The sequence below is a fragment of the Chrysemys picta genome, chromosome 2 (genome assembly GCF_011386835.1).
Source record: "Chrysemys picta bellii isolate R12L10 chromosome 2, ASM1138683v2, whole genome shotgun sequence".
Lineage (NCBI taxonomy): Eukaryota > Metazoa > Chordata > Testudines > Emydidae > Chrysemys > Chrysemys picta.
In genome coordinates, this window is record NC_088792.1 from 11,760,875 (window position 1) to 11,770,679 (window position 9,805).

The 9,805-nt window shown below is 43.6% G+C and overlaps 1 pseudogene; it reads left to right on the forward strand.

The window, feature by feature from the left end:
• The first annotated feature begins 8,381 nt into the window (after positions 1–8,381).
• On the forward strand, positions 8,382–9,569 carry LOC103306279 (olfactory receptor 5J3-like; annotated as a pseudogene).
• The last annotated feature ends 236 nt before the right edge of the window (positions 9,570–9,805 follow it).

Below are 9,805 nucleotides of genomic sequence, written 5' to 3' on the forward strand. Positions count from 1 at the left end.
GTTCTCTGCGGTTTTCTCGTTTGCAATTAAAGGAAGCCAGATATCTAGCTGCTGGAGAGCCCCCTTGTTCCAGTCAGTCTGAAGATCAGAGCTAGCATGCGCACAAATCATTATAGGGAAAAGATGGATTTTTAACTCAAAAGCCATACCAAGTTCAGCCACATTTTCACAACTTCCCAGATGAGGCAGTGTAAGAAATGGCCGTGCTTTTGCCTGGATTTAACTCACTGTGCAATGACACATCACATTACCCAGTGTTGGATAACTAAGGGCCTATTGGACTGCAGAACGACCAGCAAATTAAACCGGAGGTGATCTTGTAATAATAAAGTGTTTATATTAACTAATAAGCCAATCTCTGCCCATGTCCAGGTATGCTTTGTGTTTAAACCCTAGGTAAAAGCCAGTGCATTCAGGCCACCCTGGGAGTTGCTGTTTGAAGCAGCTAATCTGGGCTTTTCAAAGGAATTTTGGAAAGTTCGATGTACTGATCCATTGCCGTCACATACTCCTCAGTAGCATGACAATTGCCCACCTCACAACCTTGTATGTATTTAGCCTCACTACACCCCTGTGAGGTCGGGAATTATGACTGTCCCCATTCCACTAATGGGGGACTGAGGCCCAATGGGATAAAGCAAGTTGTGAAGATAACTCAGGAAGTCTTTGACAGAACAAGTACTTGAATCTGGGTCTACCAAATCTAGGATTAGCCCCTCAGCCATGGGAACATCCTTATGCCTGACTCCCTTACCCTCCTCTGTATATCCCCATCCTAGTTTAGGTTTCTTCCACTGCAGTTTCCTGTGCCTCCCATACGTTATTCATTGTCTTTAGACTTTGAAGACCTAAAAGACATCTGTGCCAGCTTTAGATGAGTAGAAACACAGATCTACAGATGAGTAGAAACACAATCCACAACAAAACAGCAAAAGCAAGTGCAGTGGCCAACTCAGCCAACACAAAACACATCTGGACACAAACGTACCCTCACCTGGTCTCCTGCAAAGCATGTACATCTCTTGTACTCAGGACTGGTGGAGCTAGATCCTGAGATGGTATAAACTGGACTAGCTTGAGGATCTGTAAATCAAGCACTTTAATACTTCAAGTGTCTATTTTGTTTTAAGTCTTTAACAAATAAAAGTAATATATGCTGAACAATATACACCTCTACCCCAATATAACACTGTCCTCGGGAGCCAAAAAATCTTACTGCGTTATATGTGAAACCGCATTATATCGAACTTGCTTTGATCCGCCAGAGTGCACATCCCCGCCCCCCCCGGAGCACTGCTTTACCACGTTATATCCAAATTCGTGTTATATCAGGTCACATTATATCAGAGTAGAGGTGTATGTGCATGAATATTCTCTCATTTCTCCTGGGATATGTGTCAAACTGCCTCTCCAGGGCAACCTCTTTTTGATTCAGGCTGCATTTTCTCACCAATGACTCTGCATGTTGCTGGTCCTTTGGGGAGCTGTCTCCCAACCCCAGGACTGTATCTATGCAATTGCTTTTTGGGGTTGTAACCCTGTGTTTCCCTCTCCCAGCACTGAGTCCTTGACTGTCCCCTTTTCCTCAAGAACTGTGGTCTACACTCTCTGAGCTAAGCGTATCTACTTTTTGATCAGAGGCACCGTTTCCCAGCAATTTCCCCTCCCCTAGAAACACAATAAAGAGAGAGTTACTATAGGCATTAGCATCTCACCAGAGATCACTGCTCACAGAGTGAAATATGGAGACCTCGCTCATGTCTGTGCAGAAGGAAAGCTTGGGAGGCCATTCAGAGATAGATGGTATGAATGTAATTCAAGATGTGCAGTTCCTCTTTATAAGACACATAAAATGATACCTCAGTTAAATGTGGCCTCAGGTGGCATTTTTCAAAAAGAAGCAGGAATGGTTAGACAATGGGAACATCCATCTTTGAGTCACATATGACAAAAAAAGTTTGTCAAACCAATATGTTTCCAAGAAACATTTCAGTTTAGACTGACTGGCATTTTTCAACAGAAAATACTGTAGTCAACAATTTTTCAACCAGTTCTTCACATTAATTTTCCAATTAGATTTCTCCTTTCTCGCCCCCGCTCCCTTGTATTACAGGCTGTAGGTACTCTTCCTAATTTGAAACACGTACATCAAAGCTGAAGGTCTGAAAGACCATTCCTAGGTTAGAGAATTGTCTTTTGTAACTATCAAAATAACCTACAAACTTCTACCACAGACATGCTGGAGGCATCAGCCCATCCACACATCATCCCAAATCAAGCCTGGGAAAGAAGATGTGCTTGACCACATTCCCAGAATGGTAACATAGCCAAAGGATTGTGGACCAAAGTAGAAATGAGTGTGAAAGATGGTGACTCTCTCTCCCCAAAAGATGCCCTGTCCCTAGCTTCCAATTTGAATCAAAATATTTCCAGAGTAAAAGTTCTTCTTCAGAAGATACCAAGAGGAACTGCCCTCTTTCAAAACAGTTTGCATCTTCTATTCTCAAGGACAGCAAGGTGCATATGACCTTTGAAAGATAATTGCTCTCTGTGCTGACGTGGACCACTAGCTTCTGTGAGGGCAGCTTGACTTTACTGCTGTTGGTAAGTAATGGCAGGTGGTGGTCATATTGAGAGAGGACCTCTTTGCTTAAAGGCAGCTTTAGCCTTATTCCTGTCGACAATTAGGAGAGCTGGTGGTGATTTTGAAAGGTTGCAATGCTCTGAAGAAGAACGATTCGCCATTAAAACTTTCGGAAAATGTTCCCCTTACCTATGGAGTTTTTACGCACATACACATACATTCTTATGTATCAACCATTTTAGCAGAAAACTTCAGCTTTTTCTCAAAAAAAAAATAAAGCTCAAAGTCTGGACATTTTTATTTCTCTTCTCTGGACTTTTTCAGTTCTAATATATCTTTTTTTTTTTTTTTTAAGATAGGGCAACCAGAACTGCACAAATTATTCAGGGAGTGAGGATACAATGTATTTATATATATGTAACCCTTCTGCCCATCTAAGTTGGCAGCAACAAGGGCTGGGTTCTGTATCTAGGGGTTCCGTTTTAATAACGCAATGCAAAACCGGCTCGAGCCCCCACCCAGTGACCTCGACAATTACATACCACCCCCGGGCGCCTCTAAGAGGCAATACTTCCCCTCTCGCAAGCACGGAGTCTGAATGTAACAGAAAATGTTTAATAAAATGAGTTAAACGACATTAGAATTAAATTGGAAAAACACCACAAACAGGATTCATAACACAAACCATGAGCAAAAAACCCACCCCAGCAAATTGGGCCGTGTCCTTTCCCGTTGGTTCTTGAAACCAGCAACCCAAGAATCATCAAAGTCCCAAAAGTCCAACAACCCCCCAAAGTCTCTGTCCCTGGTCAGCGCAGCCCCAGAGTTCAAGGGGGGAGGGGCACGCAGGGTGTTAAGGGGCACCTTACGTGATCCGAGGCCGACCGGCTGCCTCTCCGTGGGGTTCCGCCGCAGCCTTCACCACAAGCCGCTCCACTCCACCAGCTGTCCCATGAGCCGCTCCCGCCGTCCCACGAACTGCTCTGGCAGCTGCTCCGCTCTGCTCACTGACCTGTGAGTCGCTCAGCTCTGCTCCAACTGTTCCTGCGAGGCTCCACTCTGCTAGCTGCTCCGCCAGCCGCTTAGCAATATAGCTTCAGGCTCCCCCACTAGTTAACACAGCCTCAGTGATCTCAGCTCTTAATAACTTTAGCTCTTTTGTGATTTCAGCTCTTAGCAATTTCAGCTCATAGTAGGGGAGCCCCAGTGCTAGTGCACCATTGGCCCAAAGTGAATTCAGCTCAGCAGCCTGTAACTAGACTCCTAATAGAATCAAAGTTAGCTCTGACATTCAACAGTGGAGAGAGGAGGTAATACAACTGGTGTTTCAGAACCGTAGAGAGAGCCCATACCATCCAGTACAAATACCTGTCCCCATCCTCTCTCTATTCACTGGGTTTTGTAACCCATGCCCCTTGTCAAGCAAGTGCTACTTAGGTAATGGTGAAGGACTCACTCAGTCCTGCAGTCATACAACAGTTCCACTGGCCTTGATTCACAGAATCAGGATAACAAAACTTTATTCTACCTGCCCCAATAACAGATAAAACTGGGGATCCCACACCAGCCAAAGTAACCACTTTGAGTTACTGTTGTTTCATGCCAGGCGAGTGGGTGTGCCTATGCAAACAAGATCAGCCCCTGGAGTTCTTTTCCACACTCGCCATAATTCACCACCAGATGTCAGGGTAGAGCTCATCCTGACTCTGCTTACATATAGGCAATATCATATTTTCTTTCTTATTTTTTATCCCTTTCCTAATGGTTCCTAACATTAAATTAGCTTTTTGAACCACCACTTCACCTAGTTTTCACAGAACTGTCCACAATGACTCCTAAGATCTCTTTCTTGACTGGTAACATCTAATTTAGACCCATCATTTTGTATGTCTAGTTAGGATTATGTTTTCTAATGTGCATTGCTTTGCATTATCAACACTGAATTTCATCTGTCATTTCCTTGGGTGATCGCCCCAGTTTCGTGAGTTCTCTCTGTCACTCTTTGCAGTCGGGTTTGGACTTAACTATCTTGAGTAGTTTTGTATCATCTGCAAGCTTTGAAACCTCACTGTTTACCCCGTTTCCCAGATAATTTATGAATATGTTTAATACAGTTCTTTATGGAACCCCGTTGTTATGGAGATTCCACACCCTCCCTAGGCAATTTATTCCAGTGCCTAACCTCCCTGACGATTAGGAATTTTTTCCTCATGTCCAACCTAAACCTCCCTTGCTGCAATTTAAGCCCATTGCTTCTTGTCCTATCATCAGAGGTTAAGGAGAATAATTCTTCTCCCTCCTCCTTGTAACAACCTGTTAGGTATTTGAAAACGGTTATGTCCCCTCTCAGTCATCTCTTTTCCAGACTAAACAAACCTAATTCTTTCAATCTTCCCTCATAAGTCTTGTTTTCTAGACCTTTAATCATTTTTGTTTCTCTTCTCAGGACAATCTCCAATTTGTCCCCATGTTTCCTGAAATGTGGCGCCCAGAACTGGACACGATACTGCAGTTGAGGCCTTATCAGAGCTGTGTAGAGTGGAAGAATTACTTCTCTTGTCTTGCTCACAACACTCCTGCTAATGGTAGATTGTCTGTCACTTGACGTCATTCCAAGTGGGATATCTAGCTAAAAGATGTATGAGAGCTAGAAAAAATAATAATTATAGGCTCGATACATAAATTATTGGGCAAGGTTTTGTTATGCAGGAGGTCAGATTAGATGATCACATTGACCTCTTCTGTCCTTAAACTGTATGAAAAATCAGTTTGACCCAATCAGGGGCAGTAAATGGTAAGGCACTATTAGGCACTAATTGTAAGGGTAGGGTGATTGCTTGGCATCTACACGAACAAAGTTACAGTTATTTGTTTGCTGTAACTGTGCTTTTTCCATAGTTTAACACATCTGGATTTCTTTTAAGCCTAACTTTGATGCTGAATTCACTGAGTGCTCCCTACGGAAAGAAAGCCTGAGCCATTCCTTTCCAGTTACACTGCTCTTGGGACTTCTTCCTGTGACTTAGCAAAACAGCGAGAGCTTTCCGTAAAACTGAGCAAAGACAAATAAACAAATCTACTTAGCATGTTAGAGCACCAAGGAGGGCATTGTAATGAGCCCCTCTATGCCTGGCTTGAGACTATCATTGTAGGTGTGACTTCAGAGACTTGATCCTTAAATGCCACAGAAATGAATATATGAGGTTTTTCGTGCCCTAACATGATCCCTTAGGGATAACGAGTGATTGAACACTCTCTTCCACCATGAAGATACAAGACTTCTTTCCTTCAGTGGAGGTGGGATAGCTATTTTCCTTCAGTTCTGATTCCTGGACATAACTTTCCATTTTCTCCATTTACTTGGAAATGTGACGTTCGCGCAGTCAACATTGCAACTTGAGACAGACATTGTTTGTTTGTTCATTTTTCTGTCTCAGGGTAAATTACAGTGGCAATGGACATGGTTCATGGAAGACCCTGAAAGGTCCAGATGGATATTAGGTAAGAATCCAGGATTATACATAGAGATGAATCTGAGTTACACACTTCAGATCTGGAATCAGATTCAGATCTGACTTCTTCAACCTTTGAGGATTTTCAGATTCTGGGCTTTTCAGCCAATTATAGAGCTAAATCAGGGTTATAAAATTTGAATTTATGGTTGTCGTGTTATCAATTAGAGGTCAATGCCCCACTGTACTAGGTTGTCTGGAAAAACAATAAGGGAGGAAGTGTGAAGCAGAGCCAGGAATTAAAGGACTATCTCAATCTAGTGCCCCTACTGCCAGTCTGACCATTATCCAGTGTTGTGTATGTGTGTGAGTGGGGGAGAGGGAGGGGGAGGACGGACACTTGGATCCAGTGGGTTCTGGTGTGGCCGATCTCTAACCATAAGGGGGAAATAACAGGAATTATTTGCACTGCAGCAGCCCCAGTCAAGGTCGTGTTTGTTTGAAAACTGTAACCAATGGGAAGCAGTGGGAGGGCAGAGGCGATAGATGACATTGCAATAGCAGATGAGCCTCATGGTGTTGATAGACTGTGAAGGGGCTTGGATTGAAAACAAGCTGTTTGTGTTCGATTAAATGGGGACGGGGGGAGCCAGAAGAAGGAAGCAAATGGAGAAAGCCTCACTTTTGAGATGTTACATAGTTTTGCCTTCGTGTCTCTTCAGCCTTCTTTCTTCCTTCTTTCTCTCTCCACTCTCCTCACACTCCTCTCTGATACAGCATTTTCTCCTTTTATCTCATTCTCTCACCTGTGGCTTCATGTAATCCCCCTATGCTCCCTCTTCTAAGCATCCTCCCTCCCTCCTTCAGAGCCTTGCACACAGCCTTCCATTGTTGCTTCTGTGCCAATGTTATTCCTTCACCATTTCCCGCCTGTATCATATTCCTGTCACGGCGAATGACCTAGAGAGATGAAGGACCAGGCAGTGTGTACCATTAGGAGGCGTAAGAAACTGGGACTGGAGACAAGGGGCCAGAAATCTCCTAGAGCAAGGATAGCATAGATTGAAGGCACAGTTACCAAGTCTCATGGTATTTGGTGCGTCTCTTAAAACCTCAGCTCCTTCAGTCATGTGATCAGTTAAGAATCTCAGATTTTTTTTAAGTATGTTTCTAGCCCTCAGGGTTGCTAAGAAAAGCTTGAAAACGTGACTGTCTCCAGGGCCCAGAAACATTGTTCCATTGCAATTTGCTGACTGAGTGAAATTGGAACATTTCGTCAAGAAGGGCCAATTTCAGTGCAGCACCACGGAATTGAGGAAACTCTGCCTACATCAGAATCCTGCCTGGTTTCCGCTAGTTCACCTGCCCAGCTCCTTTGCAACCTGCCCAGTGGCCTGCTAGCAACCTCAGAGCTTCCAGAGTCCATGGCCTTGGAGCAGATACACATGCAGATTGCCCTGGGGGCTGGGAACATCCAAAATTGTCAGTGTCCATGACTCCAGGGATCCATTCCCTTTTCCAGAGACTTTTCAAAAACTGTGGGTTTGTTCCTAAACCAAATTCTGAAATATAAAAATCTTGCACAAAACAGAATTACACTTCCCTGCCCCCTCTCTAAACCCTTTGTGTGTTATTTTAAAAAATCTCAAGATTTTAAGCCAATTGCATGATTTTTTGGAAGCCTGATAATGGTTTTCAAATGCTTGGGATTAGCAACACTGCCGGGGGATGTGTTATGAAGCAGCAGTAACCAAGTGACTGGGACATAACAGACATTGTAGTCATCTAAAAGGATTATCTGGAATAGGGTGACCAGATGTCCCGATTTAATAGGGACATTCCCGATTTCTGGGTCTCTTTTCTTATATAGGCTCCAATTACCTCCCACCCCCATCCCGATTTTTCACATTTACTGTCTGGTCACCCTAATCTGGAAGGATTAAAGTATGAGTGCTTTCTAACTTACCCTCAGTCAGCAGACAATATAAAGGAGCTAGCTCAAACTCAAACCCATGCCAGGTATATTTGATTGGAGAAAATTTGGGACAATATACATGAATCTAGAAACTCCCTATCGGGAACTGGATGCCTAATTCCAGTCAATTTTATGGAGACTTGGATGTCTAAATCTCCTAGACAGCCTTGAAAATCTCAGCCCTGTTAAAAAGGGAGTGTAAATTGAAAGGTCCATCCCAGCTCTTCCCAGACATCCCGGCGGCTGGTTTCCTGTAAGATATTCACTACCCACATTCAAGCCCGGTGGTGTCATTCAGATTTAATTCATGCCATGAAATTTCCTTCTTCCATGCTGCTCACTCTTCTTATCCCGGCAGGTATGGTTTCATGCACCCCTGTATAAATGGCTGAGGGCAATCACAGCATGGTGACCCAGTTCATCCTCCTGGGGCTGACAGATCGTCCGGAGTTGCAGATACCCCTCTTCGCGGCGTTCCTGGTGATCTATGTTCTTACGCTGGTGGGGAATCTTGGGATGATTGTATTTAACATGGTTGATTCCTGACTCCACACCCCCATGTACTTCTTCCTCAGTAACCTGTCCTTTGTTGATCTCTGCTACTCCTCAGTCTTCGCTCCAAGGATGCTGGTGAATTTCTTAGTGGGGAGTAAAAGCATTTCTTGCTCTGCCTGTATTGCTCAACACTTCTCTTTTGTTGTTTTTGTGACCACAGAAGGGTTCCTGCTTCCCATGATGGCGTATGACCGGTATGTAGCCATCTGTAACCCTCTGCTCTACACCGCTGTTATGTCTAAGAGAGTCCTTATTCATCTAGTGACCAGCTCATATGTAGGGGGGCTCATGAACTCACTGACCCACACATGTGGCTTGCTGAGGTTGTCATTCTGCAGACACAATGTCATCAATCATTACTTTTGTGACACTTACCCATTGCTGAAGCTCGCTTGCTCTGATAACCACATCAGTGAGATTTTGCTTGTAGTGTTCTCTGGGGTTATTGCCATGTCCACCCTCCTGATTGTCATAATCTCTTATCTGTACATCCTCTTCTCTCTCCTGAGGATCTGCTCCGCCAAGGGCAGGCTCAAAGCCTTCTCCACCTGTGCCTCTCATCTGACAGCTGTCACCATGTTCTGTGGACCTGTGAGCTTAAGCCACATACAGCCCAGTTCCAGCTACTCACTGGAACAGGAGAAAATCTCTGCTGTGTTTTATACCGTGGTGGTCCCCATGTTGAACCCCCTGATCTACAGCCTGAGGAACAAGGAGGTTAAGGATGCTCTTAAGAGGGTGATAGACTGGAAAAACATTCTCAGCTAATTTGTTCACCATGACAATTCCAGTCAATTGAGAAGAACAATTGGAAGAAGGATCGTAATATGGTCTATGTGTTACTGCCTTGATTTGTGTATCACAAATGTCGTACAAGAATTAAATGAAACTCAAAGAACTGAGGTAGTATGTGGAAATTATGTTTTACAATTGCTTGAGAGGAACAATGTTACCTAATGTCCTGTCATTATGTGGCTGTTGGAATATAGACACCTTTCCTTGTTTCTTGACCATTAATCTATTTGAAATGGTGCCCTACATGGTTATCTGAGATTAAAAATAAAATAAATTTGCTTCTAGGTTTAATTTCTTAATGTGTTACTTAATTAATGCTCAGTATGTGACTTGCATTATGAGAATTCAATGCTTTTGCTCTCTTTAGTGTCTGGGCTTCATACAGGCTACCACAATTGATCTCTATCCCCTTTAGAACAGCCCTTAACGTAGTTGAAGACTGTT